This window comes from Clavelina lepadiformis, chromosome 1, assembly GCF_947623445.1.
Source record: "Clavelina lepadiformis chromosome 1, kaClaLepa1.1, whole genome shotgun sequence".
In the NCBI taxonomy this organism is placed as follows: Eukaryota; Metazoa; Chordata; class Ascidiacea; order Aplousobranchia; family Clavelinidae; genus Clavelina; species Clavelina lepadiformis.
In genome coordinates this window covers 17,765,171-17,778,567 of record NC_135240.1, presented here as the reverse complement: position 1 = coordinate 17,778,567, position 13,397 = coordinate 17,765,171, and the positions used below count along the sequence as shown (strand labels likewise).

Below are 13,397 nucleotides of genomic sequence, written 5' to 3'. Positions count from 1 at the left end.
TCATCCGGAAAATGAAAATACAGACAAAAACGTTGGAAAATTAGAAAATAACGAAAAGCCTACAACACCCGGTATTCCCAGGCGGTCACCCATCCAAGTACTAACCGGGCCCGACGTTGCTTAACTTCCCAGATCGGACGAGATGGGGTGTACTCAACGTGGTATGGTCGTAGGCGAAAGTCCCTCGCTAAAACGGCGATTTTATTCGAGCAGTTGAATACATGCCTACTTTAATGTGCTTTGGCGTCGTATGAGTGCATTAATATAATGGATTCATGAATTGGTTAAAAACGTTTTATAACAGTTTGCTACATTTTAAACAACAATATTTTGCTGACGACAAGCTATATTCCTTGAACAAAAGAGACATTAGAAAATTTCAACGAGATAAAAATGTTTGCCACGTTTGAAATATTATTAAAGAAAGTGTCACGATGTTGGAATAAAAATTTAGGTATTTTGGTTTTTCAAGGTTTGGCTTCGCCTAGAAGAGAGCCTAGTATTGGCCAAGGCTGCGAACTCGAACTTAACATAACTCGATCATTTAAATCAAGCAAATAAGGCTTATAAATTACTTCTGCTGCATTACCAATCCTACAATGAAGAAGACGATTAATCAGCATAGATAAGTCTCTGTGGCGCAATCGGTTAGCGCGTTCGGCTGTTAACCGAAAGGTTGGTGGTTCAAGCCCACCCAGGGACTGGAGATTCTTGAACGTGAAACTTTGAAAACGACACTTGTGGTTTATAAACTTTTTGAAAAGATTAACCTTTCGTTTTCTTCGACCTATCTCGAAAACTTTCACGTGTGAGGCGAACGTGATAACCTTTACACCACCGAAGCAAAACATCGAAAGAACATAGAAATAGCAAGTGAATTTTATTTGAATTCTTTCCATTAAGTCTGATATTTTATTGCGCAAATAAATTTTAAGCATGTTCTCGCCCAGGATCGAACTGGGGACCTTTCGCGTGTTAGGCGAACGTGATAACCGCTACACTACGAGAACGGGTTGAGGTAAAGAAAGTTTGTATTATTTTCATTTTCAAAGCGCTACTTTTACGTGAAGTGGAAATCAATATTTTGAACGTTTCAATTTTTCCAAAGCTGTATATCAAGCGTTGGTTCCTCCCGGAATCAAATCGTGAAAGTGCTTCATGTATAACGGACATTTCTTTGTACGAAAGCGCTTCATTACTGTTGGAATTAAAACCGAGCTTCAAACTTTTTAGGGGCCTCTCATATATCCGCCCATGATTCAGCTGTGGACCTTAAGGCATCACTTCCCAATGGAAAGACGATTTTGAGCCGTCACAACGGCGATTGTTACCGTGTCGCACTCAATGCGTCATATTAAAAAAATTAAGAAAATTTCCGGTCCAATGCGCATATGACGTCGATGTGGACTAGTTTCTTATTGTTTTGGCGATAGCTGGTTCCAGGTCTAGGCTAAGTTGTAAGTTTTGTGTGGGTTTGAATTTTTGGTATTTTGGAGTAGGCCTATTTGTCCTAAAATTTTAAGCTAAAACGTTGTTGTAAAGTTTAGGCAGTTGTTATAGAAAACTGAGTAGGCCTACAGCACATGGAATCTGTCCAAATTTAGACTGTAGGCAGTCATAACCTAGGTCTCGTTGCAAGCCATAGTTCAGGGTAGGTTTATGATGTAGTTTTGCGATGGTAGCTTCTTGATTTAATGTAGGGGAGGGTGGGGTAAAGCGGACCACCTAAGGCTTAAATCGTTACAATTCACTGATTTCATCAAAACGTTTGACTTGTTTGTTTTGAGAGTTAACTCTAAGGTATTTCGATCATTTTGAAGTGCCCTTTTATTGATTGCTTGGATTCTTACATAAATTTTTTTTGATTTAAAAGCACCTCCAATAGTCTACTTTACCCCACATGTGTGGGGTAAAGTGGACCACCGTAAGTTTTGAGTAAACAAGGCAATTTGTTCCACGTCACAATCAATTTCATTACAAATTGTCATGATAATCGAAGTAGTTATGAAAGTAATCGCAGTTCACCATCAATTTTTAAAAATATAATTCACAAATAAAGTTGTCATCTTCTTCATTACACCCAGAGCAGGCTTCGTGCGCCCATCGCATGCATTTGGAGCACTGGATCCACCCATCATTCTCGGACGATTTGGAATACATTTTGTTGCAGTAAAAGCATTCTGCATCTACGTTGTTATCACTTTCATCGACTGTGTCCTTCTGCTGCATTGATGACCTGGAAACCTTAGCTTTCTTCATAGAACGCTTTTTCGATGAACTTGTTTTACTGCTGTTGCCAGATACCGCGCATTGGCTACGATTCGTTGCAGCCAACTGCTTCTTGTATGGTGAACTGGTTAAAATAGCAGTTGCACCTCTTTTAGACTTTAGACGAACCTGATAACCCAAACTATACGGAGGAACGACAGGGGGAAGAAAGATTCAATTTATTGATGTTTTAAAGTTGTGATTATGTGACCAAACGCGAGTAGAAACCAGTTTATTGCAAAATATTTGCGCTGAAAGCTTCCTTTCGAATGTCATTGAGTCAACTACAAGGAGAATATTGAAAATAAGCAATGAGTCGGGCACTTGAAACCACATGTCAGAGAGACTTGTGCAGCGCAACTTGTGCGTTAACATTCTGAACATCTAGCTCGCATTGCATGAATAACATCTCAGTTTTATGATGGATTACCTCGATCGACTGTTAGCCAAATTCTCGCTGGTTTCAAACACAAAATGGTGAGGAAAACATTATGACGACTTTATGCTGTGCATGTAAATTGATGTTTTTTGTGTCTTGCTAAAATTCCATTTCAAGCTGACAACACAACGTAACGTTGTAAGTAGAAGAGCCTCCAGTGAGAATTGAACTCACGACCCCTGGTTTACAAGACCAGTGCTCTAACCCCTGAGCTATAGAGGCGGCTACGATACTGTGTGCTGATAATATATTTTTGCAAACTGCAAAAAAACATTAATCAAGTGAAACTGGTCAGGCTTAATCAATATGAGGTCAATAAAACTTCGACTTTGACAAGAGCAATCTGAGAAATGATGAACGTACGGGGCCATGGTTTAGTGGCAAAGCGTCTGTCTAGTAGCAGATCACGCTTTGGTCAGTGGATACGTATAACCTATTTATTATACTGATACGCTGGAGAACACATAAAATAAACTCTTTTCTGGACCAAATGCGATTTTAAAAAGTAGGTCACGCAGCCCATAGTTAAAAAATTAGGCAGGTAGGTTAGGGTAATGTCGCGCACTCGGTTTAGGTGGGTTGAGCATCTTCCGCGATGTTTTCCGTTTTAGGTGGTGATTGCGCGTCCCCACTGGTTCCGACCCTGTTGAAAACCTCGTCGTGGGGGCCCTTGTCATTGTCCACAACTCCGTTGAGTGAGTGAGTGAGTGAGTGAGTGAGTGAGTGAGTGACTTATCCCGGATTTGTTGGGGTCAGCGTCATTCACCTCGTCCAACTATGTTTGTTCGTTCTGATCTTCGTCTCGATTGTCTTCAATTTGGAAACAATATAAATATATATAGAGTATTTACAAAATAAAAATATCTAATATAAAACATGTTCAAAAATGATATTGATTAGAAATTAAAACATAGTTTGACTTTTGAAAAGCTCATCCGGAAAATGAAAATACAGACAAAAACGTTGGAAAATTAGAAAATAACGAAAAGCCTACAACACCCGGTATTCCCAGGCGGTCACCCATCCAAGTACTAACCGGGCCCGACGTTGCTTAACTTCCCAGATCGGACGAGATGGGGTGTACTCAACGTGGTATGGTCGTAGGCGAAAGTCCCTCGCTAAAACGGCGATTTTATTCGAGCAGTTGAATACATGCCTACTTTAATGTGCTTTGGCGTCGTATGAGTGCATTAATATAATGGATTCATGAATTGGTTAAAAACGTTTTATAACAGTTTGCTACATTTTAAACAACAATATTTTGCTGACGACAAGCTATATTCCTTGAACAAAAGAGACATTAGAAAATTTCAACGAGATAAAAATGTTTGCCACGTTTGAAATATTATTAAAGAAAGTGTCACGATGTTGGAATAAAAATTTAGGTATTTTGGTTTTTCAAGGTTTGGCTTCGCCTAGAAGAGAGCCTAGTATTGGCCAAGGCTGCGAACTCGAACTTAACATAACTCGATCATTTAAATCAAGCAAATAAGGCTTATAAATTACTTCTGCTGCATTACCAATCCTACAATGAAGAAGACGATTAATCACTTGTTTTACTGCTGTTGCCAGATACCGCGCATTGGCTACGATTCGTTGCAGCCAACTGCTTCTTGTATGGTGAACTGGTTAAAATAGCAGTTGCACCTCTTTTAGACTTTAGACGAACCTGATAACCCAAACTATACGGAGGAACGACAGGGGGAAGAAAGATTCAATTTATTGATGTTTTAAAGTTGTGATTATGTGACCAAACGCGAGTAGAAACCAGTTTATTGCAAAATATTTGCGCTGAAAGCTTCCTTTCGAATGTCATTGAGTCAACTACAAGGAGAATATTGAAAATAAGCAATGAGTCGGGCACTTGAAACCACATGTCAGAGAGACTTGTGCAGCGCAACTTGTGCGTTAACATTCTGAACATCTAGCTCGCATTGCATGAATAACATCTCAGTTTTATGATGGATTACCTCGATCGACTGTTAGCCAAATTCTCGCTGGTTTCAAACACAAAATGGTGAGGAAAACATTATGACGACTTTATGCTGTGCATGTAAATTGATGTTTTTTGTGTCTTGCTAAAATTCCATTTCAAGCTGACAACACAACGTAACGTTGTAAGTAGAAGAGCCTCCAGTGAGAATTGAACTCACGACCCCTGGTTTACAAGACCAGTGCTCTAACCCCTGAGCTATAGAGGCGGCTACGATACTGTGTGCTGATAATATATTTTTGCAAACTGCAAAAAAACATTAATCAAGTGAAACTGGTCAGGCTTAATCAATATGAGGTCAATAAAACTTCGACTTTGACAAGAGCAATCTGAGAAATGATGAACGTACGGGGCCATGGTTTAGTGGCAAAGCGTCTGTCTAGTAGCAGATCACGCTTTGGTCAGTGGATACGTATAACCTATTTATTATACTGATACGCTGGAGAACACATAAAATAAACTCTTTTCTGGACCAAATGCGATTTTAAAAAGTAGGTCACGCAGCCCATAGTTAAAAAATTAGGCAGGTAGGTTAGGGTAATGTCGCGCACTCGGTTTAGGTGGGTTGAGCATCTTCCGCGATGTTTTCCGTTTTAGGTGGTGATTGCGCGTCCCCACTGGTTCCGACCCTGTTGAAAACCTCGTCGTGGGGGCCCTTGTCATTGTCCACAACTCCGTTGAGTGAGTGAGTGAGTGAGTGAGTGAGTGAGTGAGTGAGTGAGTGAGTGAGTGAGTGAGTGAGTGAGTGAGTGAGTGAGTGAGTGAGTGAGTGAGTGACTTATCCCGGATTTGTTGGGGTCAGCGTCATTCACCTCGTCCAACTATGTTTGTTCGTTCTGATCTTCGTCTCGATTGTCTTCAATTTGGAAACAATATAAATATATATAGAGTATTTACAAAATAAAAATATCTAATATAAAACATGTTCAAAAATGATATTGATTAGAAATTAAAACATAGTTTGACTTTTGAAAAGCTCATCCGGAAAATGAAAATACAGACAAAAACGTTGGAAAATTAGAAAATAACGAAAAGCCTACAACACCCGGTATTCCCAGGCGGTCACCCATCCAAGTACTAACCGGGCCCGACGTTGCTTAACTTCCCAGATCGGACGAGATGGGGTGTACTCAACGTGGTATGGTCGTAGGCGAAAGTCCCTCGCTAAAACGGCGATTTTATTCGAGCAGTTGAATACATGCCTACTTTAATGTGCTTTGGCGTCGTATGAGTGCATTAATATAATGGATTCATGAATTGGTTAAAAACGTTTTATAACAGTTTGCTACATTTTAAACAACAATATTTTGCTGACGACAAGCTATATTCCTTGAACAAAAGAGACATTAGAAAATTTCAACGAGATAAAAATGTTTGCCACGTTTGAAATATTATTAAAGAAAGTGTCACGATGTTGGAATAAAAATTTAGGTATTTTGGTTTTTCAAGGTTTGGCTTCGCCTAGAAGAGAGCCTAGTATTGGCCAAGGCTGCGAACTCGAACTTAACATAACTCGATCATTTAAATCAAGCAAATAAGGCTTATAAATTACTTCTGCTGCATTACCAATCCTACAATGAAGAAGACGATTAATCAGCATAGATAAGTCTCTGTGGCGCAATCGGTTAGCGCGTTCGGCTGTTAACCGAAAGGTTGGTGGTTCAAGCCCACCCAGGGACTGGAGATTCTTGAACGTGAAACTTTGAAAACGACACTTGTGGTTTATAAACTTTTTGAAAAGATTAACCTTTCGTTTTCTTCGACCTATCTCGAAAACTTTCACGTGTGAGGCGAACGTGATAACCTTTACACCACCGAAGCAAAACATCGAAAGAACATAGAAATAGCAAGTGAATTTTATTTGAATTCTTTCCATTAAGTCTGATATTTTATTGCGCAAATAAATTTTAAGCATGTTCTCGCCCAGGATCGAACTGGGGACCTTTCGCGTGTTAGGCGAACGTGATAACCGCTACACTACGAGAACGGGTTGAGGTAAAGAAAGTTTGTATTATTTTCATTTTCAAAGCGCTACTTTTACGTGAAGTGGAAATCAATATTTTGAACGTTTCAATTTTTCCAAAGCTGTATATCAAGCGTTGGTTCCTCCCGGAATCAAATCGTGAAAGTGCTTCATGTATAACGGACATTTCTTTGTACGAAAGCGCTTCATTACTGTTGGAATTAAAACCGAGCTTCAAACTTTTTAGGGGCCTCTCATATATCCGCCCATGATTCAGCTGTGGACCTTAAGGCATCACTTCCCAATGGAAAGACGATTTTGAGCCGTCACAACGGCGATTGTTACCGTGTCGCACTCAATGCGTCATATTAAAAAAATTAAGAAAATTTCCGGTCCAATGCGCATATGACGTCGATGTGGACTAGTTTCTTATTGTTTTGGCGATAGCTGGTTCCAGGTCTAGGCTAAGTTGTAAGTTTTGTGTGGGTTTGAATTTTTGGTATTTTGGAGTAGGCCTATTTGTCCTAAAATTTTAAGCTAAAACGTTGTTGTAAAGTTTAGGCAGTTGTTATAGAAAACTGAGTAGGCCTACAGCACATGGAATCTGTCCAAATTTAGACTGTAGGCAGTCATAACCTAGGTCTCGTTGCAAGCCATAGTTCAGGGTAGGTTTATGATGTAGTTTTGCGATGGTAGCTTCTTGATTTAATGTAGGGGAGGGTGGGGTAAAGCGGACCACCTAAGGCTTAAATCGTTACAATTCACTGATTTCATCAAAACGTTTGACTTGTTTGTTTTGAGAGTTAACTCTAAGGTATTTCGATCATTTTTGAAGTGCCCTTTTATTGATTGCTTGGATTCTTACATCAATTTTTTTTGATTTAAAAGCACCTCCAATAGTCTACTTTACCCCACATGTGTGGGGTAAAGTGGACCACCGTAAGTTTTGAGTAAACAAGGCAATTTGTTCCACGTCACAATCAATTTCATTACAAATTGTCATGATAATCGAAGTAGTTATGAAAGTAATCGCAGTTCACCATCAATTTTTAAAAATATAATTCACAAATAAAGTTGTCATCTTCTTCATTACACCCAGAGCAGGCTTCGTGCGCCCATCGCATGCATTTGGAGCACTGGATCCACCCATCATTCTCGGACGATTTGGAATACATTTTGTTGCAGTAAAAGCATTCTGCATCTACGTTGTTATCACTTTCATCGACTGTGTCCTTCTGCTGCATTGATGACCTGGAAACCTTAGCTTTCTTCATAGAACGCTTTTTCGATGAACTTGTTTTACTGCTGTTGCCAGATACCGCGCATTGGCTACGATTCGTTGCAGCCAACTGCTTCTTGTATGGTGAACTGGTTAAAATAGCAGTTGCACCTCTTTTAGACTTTAGACGAACCTGATAACCCAAACTATACGGAGGAACGACAGGGGGAAGAAAGATTCAATTTATTGATGTTTTAAAGTTGTGATTATGTGACCAAACGCGAGTAGAAACCAGTTTATTGCAAAATATTTGCGCTGAAAGCTTCCTTTCGAATGTCATTGAGTCAACTACAAGGAGAATATTGAAAATAAGCAATGAGTCGGGCACTTGAAACCACATGTCAGAGAGACTTGTGCAGCGCAACTTGTGCGTTAACATTCTGAACATCTAGCTCGCATTGCATGAATAACATCTCAGTTTTATGATGGATTACCTCGATCGACTGTTAGCCAAATTCTCGCTGGTTTCAAACACAAAATGGTGAGGAAAACATTATGACGACTTTATGCTGTGCATGTAAATTGATGTTTTTTGTGTCTTGCTAAAATTCCATTTCAAGCTGACAACACAACGTAACGTTGTAAGTAGAAGAGCCTCCAGTGAGAATTGAACTCACGACCCCTGGTTTACAAGACCAGTGCTCTAACCCCTGAGCTATAGAGGCGGCTACGATACTGTGTGCTGATAATATATTTTTGCAAACTGCAAAAAAACATTAATCAAGTGAAACTGGTCAGGCTTAATCAATATGAGGTCAATAAAACTTCGACTTTGACAAGAGCAATCTGAGAAATGATGAACGTACGGGGCCATGGTTTAGTGGCAAAGCGTCTGTCTAGTAGCAGATCACGCTTTGGTCAGTGGATACGTATAACCTATTTATTATACTGATACGCTGGAGAACACATAAAATAAACTCTTTTCTGGACCAAATGCGATTTTAAAAAGTAGGTCACGCAGCCCATAGTTAAAAAATTAGGCAGGTAGGTTAGGGTAATGTCGCGCACTCGGTTTAGGTGGGTTGAGCATCTTCCGCGATGTTTTCCGTTTTAGGTGGTGATTGCGCGTCCCCACTGGTTCCGACCCTGTTGAAAACCTCGTCGTGGGGGCCCTTGTCATTGTCCACAACTCCGTTGAGTGAGTGAGTGAGTGAGTGAGTGAGTGAGTGAGTGAGTGAGTGAGTGAGTGAGTGACTTATCCCGGATTTGTTGGGGTCAGCGTCATTCACCTCGTCCAACTATGTTTGTTCGTTCTGATCTTCGTCTCGATTGTCTTCAATTTGGAAACAATATAAATATATATAGAGTATTTACAAAATAAAAATATCTAATATAAAACATGTTCAAAAATGATATTGATTAGAAATTAAAACATAGTTTGACTTTTGAAAAGCTCATCCGGAAAATGAAAATGCAGACAAAAACGTTGGAAAATTAGAAAATAACGAAAAGCCTACAACACCCGGTATTCCCAGGCGGTCACCCATCCAAGTACTAACCGGGCCCGACGTTGCTTAACTTCCCAGATCGGACGAGATGGGGTGTACTCAACGTGGTATGGTCGTAGGCGAAAGTCCCTCGCTAAAACGGCGGTTTTATTCGAGCAGTTAAATACATGCCTACTTTAATGTGCTTTGGCGTCGTATGAGTGCATTAATATAATGGATTCATGAATTGGTTAAAAACGTTTTATAACAGTTTGCTACATTTTAAACAACAATATTTTGCTGACGACAAGCTATATTCCTTGAACAAAAGAGACATTAGAAAATTTCAACCGGATAAAAATGTTTGCCACGTTTGAAATATTATTAAAGAAAGTGTCACGATGTTGGAATAAAAATTCAAGTATTTTGGTTTTTCAAGGTTTGGCTTCGCCTAGAAAAGAGCCTAGTATTGGCCAAGGCTGCGAACTCGAACTTAACATAACTCGATCATTTAAATCAAGCAAATAAGGCTTATGAATTACTTCTGCTGCATTACCAATCCTACAATGAAGAAGACGATTAATCAGCATAGATAAGTCTCTGTGGCGCAATCGGTTAGCGCGTTCGGCTGTTAACCGAAAGGTTGGTGGTTCAAGCCCACCCAGGGACTGGAGATTCTTGAACGTGAAACTTTGAAAACGACACTTGTGGTTTATAAACTTTTTGAAAAGATTAACCTTTCGTTTTCTTCGACCTATCTCGAAAACTTTCACGTGTGAGGCGAACGTGATAACCTTTACACCACCGAAGCAAAACATCGAAAGAACATAGAAATAGCAAGTGAATTTTATTTGAATTCTTTCCATTAAGTCTGATATTTTATTGCGCAAATAAATTTTAAGCATGTTCTCGCCCAGGATCGAACTGGGGACCTTTCGCGTGTTAGGCGAACGTGATAACCGCTACACTACGAGAACGGGTTGAGGTAAAGAAAGTTTGTATTATTTTCATTTTCAAAGCGCTACTTTTACGTGAAGTGGAAATCAATATTTTGAACGTTTCAATTTTTCCAAAGCTGTATATCAAGCGTTGGTTCCTCCCGGAATCAAATCGTGAAAGTGCTTCATGTATAACGGACATTTCTTTGTACGAAAGCGCTTCATTACTGTTGGAATTAAAACCGAGCTTCAAACTTTTTAGGGGCCTCTCATATATCCGCCCATGATTCAGCTGTGGACCTTAAGGCATCACTTCCCAATGGAAAGACGATTTTGAGCCGTCACAACGGCGATTGTTACCGTGTCGCACTCAATGCGTCATATTAAAAAAATTAAGAAAATTTCCGGTCCAATGCGCATATGACGTCGATGTGGACTAGTTTCTTATTGTTTTGGCGATAGCTGGTTCCAGGTCTAGGCTAAGTTGTAAGTTTTGTGTGGGTTTGAATTTTTGGTATTTTGGAGTAGGCCTATTTGTCCTAAAATTTTAAGCTAAAACGTTGTTGTAAAGTTTAGGCAGTTGTTATAGAAAACTGAGTAGGCCTACAGCACATGGAATCTGTCCAAATTTAGACTGTAGGCAGTCATAACCTAGGTCTCGTTGCAAGCCATAGTTCAGGGTAGGTTTATGATGTAGTTTTGCGATGGTAGCTTCTTGATTTAATGTAGGGGAGGGTGGGGTAAAGCGGACCACCTAAGGCTTAAATCGTTACAATTCACTGATTTCATCAAAACGTTTGACTTGTTTGTTTTGAGAGTTAACTCTAAGGTATTTCGATCATTTTTGAAGTGCCCTTTTATTGATTGCTTGGATTCTTACATAAATTTTTTTTGATTTAAAAGCACCTCCAATAGTCTACTTTACCCCACATGTGTGGGGTAAAGTGGACCACCGTAAGTTTTGAGTAAACAAGGCAATTTGTTCCACGTCACAATCAATTTCATTACAAATTGTCATGATAATCGAAGTAGTTATGAAAGTAATCGCAGTTCACCATCAATTTTTAAAAATATAATTCACAAATAAAGTTGTCATCTTCTTCATTACACCCAGAGCAGGCTTCGTGCGCCCATCGCATGCATTTGGAGCACTGGATCCACCCATCATTCTCGGACGATTTGGAATACATTTTGTTGCAGTAAAAGCATTCTGCATCTACGTTGTTATCACTTTCATCGACTGTGTCCTTCTGCTGCATTGATGACCTGGAAACCTTAGCTTTCTTCATAGAACGCTTTTTCGATGAACTTGTTTTACTGCTGTTGCCAGATACCGCGCATTGGCTACGATTCGTTGCAGCCAACTGCTTCTTGTATGGTGAACTGGTTAAAATAGCAGTTGCACCTCTTTTAGACTTTAGACGAACCTGATAACCCAAACTATACGGAGGAATGACAGGGGGAAGAAAGATTCAATTTATTGATGTTTTAAAGTTGTGATTATGTGACCAAACGCGAGTAGAAACCAGTTTATTGCAAAATATTTGCGCTGAAAGCTTCCTTTCGAATGTCATTGAGTCAACTACAAGGAGAATATTGAAAATAAGCAATGAGTCGGGCACTTGAAACCACATGTCAGAGAGACTTGTGCAGCGCAACTTGTGCGTTAACATTCTGAACATCTAGCTCGCATTGCATGAATAACATCTCAGTTTTATGATGGATTACCTCGATCGACTGTTAGCCAAATTCTCGCTGGTTTCAAACACAAAATGGTGAGGAAAACATTATGACGACTTTATGCTGTGCATGTAAATTGATGTTTTTTGTGTCTTGCTAAAATTCTATTTCAAGCTGACAACACAACGTAACGTTGTAAGTAGAAGAGCCTCCAGTGAGAATTGAACTCACGACCCCTGGTTTACAAGACCAGTGCTCTAACCCCTGAGCTATAGAGGCGGCTACGATACTGTGTGCTGATAATATATTTTTGCAAACTGCAAAAAAACATTAATCAAGTGAAACTGGTCAGGCTTAATCAATATGAGGTCAATAAAACTTCGACTTTGACAAGAGCAATCTGAGAAATGATGAACGTACGGGGCCATGGTTTAGTGGCAAAGCGTCTGTCTAGTAGCAGATCACGCTTTGGTCAGTGGATACGTATAACCTATTTATTATACTGATACGCTGGAGAACACATAAAATAAACTCTTTTCTGGACCAAATGCGATTTTAAAAAGTAGGTCACGCAGCCCATAGTTAAAAAATTAGGCAGGTAGGTTAGGGTAATGTCGCGCACTCGGTTTAGGTGGGTTGAGCATCTTCCGCGATGTTTTCCGTTTTAGGTGGTGATTGCGCGTCCCCACTGGTTCCGACCCTGTTGAAAACCTCGTCGTGGGGGCCCTTGTCATTGTCCACAACTCCGTTGAGTGAGTGAGTGAGTGAGTGAGTGAGTGAGTGAGTGAGTGAGTGAGTGAGTGAGTGAGTGAGTGAGTGACTTATCCCGGATTTGTTGGGGTCAGCGTCATTCACCTCGTCCAACTATGTTTGTTCGTTCTGATCTTCGTCTCGATTGTCTTCAATTTGGAAACAATATAAATATATATAGAGTATTTACAAAATAAAAATATCTAATATAAAACATGTTCAAAAATGATATTGATTAGAAATTAAAACATAGTTTGACTTTTGAAAAGCTCATCCGGAAAATGAAAATACAGACAAAAACGTTGGAAAATTAGAAAATAACGAAAAGCCTACAACACCCGGTATTCCCAGGCGGTCACCCATCCAAGTACTAACCGGGCCCGACGTTGCTTAACTTCCCAGATCGGACGAGATGGGGTGTACTCAACGTGGTATGGTCGTAGGCGAAAGTCCCTCGCTAAAACGGCGATTTTATTCGAGCAGTTGAATACATGCCTACTTTAATGTGCTTTGGCGTCGTATGAGTGCATTAATATAATGGATTCATGAATTGGTTAAAAACGTTTTATAACAGTTTGCTACATTTTAAACAACAATATTTTGCTGACGACAAGCTATATTCCTTGAACAAAAGAGACATTAGAAAATTTCAACGAGATA

General features: G+C 39.7%; 15 non-coding genes across 15 annotated transcripts; 3 read left to right on the top strand and 12 right to left on the bottom strand.

Moving 5' to 3' along the window:
* Positions 1-56: 56 nt before the first annotated feature.
* LOC143444386 (5S ribosomal RNA) lies at positions 57-175 on the bottom strand. The gene has a single exon (XR_013113738.1). It is a non-coding gene; the product is annotated as a 5S ribosomal RNA (ribosomal RNA).
* A 454-nt stretch (positions 176-629) lies between these two features.
* On the top strand, positions 630-703 carry Trnan-guu (transfer RNA asparagine (anticodon GUU)). Its single transcript has one exon. It is a non-coding gene; the product is annotated as a tRNA-Asn (tRNA).
* Positions 704-937: 234 nt separating this feature from the next.
* Positions 938-1,010, bottom strand: Trnav-aac (transfer RNA valine (anticodon AAC)). Its single transcript has one exon. It is a non-coding gene; the product is annotated as a tRNA-Val (tRNA).
* Positions 1,011-2,856: 1,846 nt separating this feature from the next.
* On the bottom strand, positions 2,857-2,929 carry Trnat-ugu (transfer RNA threonine (anticodon UGU)). Its single transcript has one exon. It is a non-coding gene; the product is annotated as a tRNA-Thr (tRNA).
* Positions 2,930-3,694: 765 nt separating this feature from the next.
* Positions 3,695-3,813, bottom strand: LOC143444385 (5S ribosomal RNA). The gene has a single exon (XR_013113737.1). It is a non-coding gene; the product is annotated as a 5S ribosomal RNA (ribosomal RNA).
* A 1,022-nt stretch (positions 3,814-4,835) lies between these two features.
* Trnat-ugu (transfer RNA threonine (anticodon UGU)) lies at positions 4,836-4,908 on the bottom strand. The gene has a single exon. It is a non-coding gene; the product is annotated as a tRNA-Thr (tRNA).
* An 825-nt stretch (positions 4,909-5,733) lies between these two features.
* On the bottom strand, positions 5,734-5,852 carry LOC143444384 (5S ribosomal RNA). The gene has a single exon (XR_013113736.1). It is a non-coding gene; the product is annotated as a 5S ribosomal RNA (ribosomal RNA).
* Positions 5,853-6,306: 454 nt separating this feature from the next.
* Trnan-guu (transfer RNA asparagine (anticodon GUU)) lies at positions 6,307-6,380 on the top strand. The gene has a single exon. It is a non-coding gene; the product is annotated as a tRNA-Asn (tRNA).
* A 234-nt stretch (positions 6,381-6,614) lies between these two features.
* Positions 6,615-6,687, bottom strand: Trnav-aac (transfer RNA valine (anticodon AAC)). Its single transcript has one exon. It is a non-coding gene; the product is annotated as a tRNA-Val (tRNA).
* A 1,847-nt stretch (positions 6,688-8,534) lies between these two features.
* On the bottom strand, positions 8,535-8,607 carry Trnat-ugu (transfer RNA threonine (anticodon UGU)). Its single transcript has one exon. It is a non-coding gene; the product is annotated as a tRNA-Thr (tRNA).
* Positions 8,608-9,392: 785 nt separating this feature from the next.
* Positions 9,393-9,511, bottom strand: LOC143444383 (5S ribosomal RNA). Its single transcript, XR_013113735.1, has one exon. It is a non-coding gene; the product is annotated as a 5S ribosomal RNA (ribosomal RNA).
* Positions 9,512-9,965: 454 nt separating this feature from the next.
* On the top strand, positions 9,966-10,039 carry Trnan-guu (transfer RNA asparagine (anticodon GUU)). Its single transcript has one exon. It is a non-coding gene; the product is annotated as a tRNA-Asn (tRNA).
* A 234-nt stretch (positions 10,040-10,273) lies between these two features.
* Positions 10,274-10,346, bottom strand: Trnav-aac (transfer RNA valine (anticodon AAC)). Its single transcript has one exon. It is a non-coding gene; the product is annotated as a tRNA-Val (tRNA).
* Positions 10,347-12,193: 1,847 nt separating this feature from the next.
* Positions 12,194-12,266, bottom strand: Trnat-ugu (transfer RNA threonine (anticodon UGU)). The gene has a single exon. It is a non-coding gene; the product is annotated as a tRNA-Thr (tRNA).
* Positions 12,267-13,063: 797 nt separating this feature from the next.
* Positions 13,064-13,182, bottom strand: LOC143444382 (5S ribosomal RNA). The gene has a single exon (XR_013113734.1). It is a non-coding gene; the product is annotated as a 5S ribosomal RNA (ribosomal RNA).
* Between the last annotated feature and the right edge of the window lie 215 nt (positions 13,183-13,397).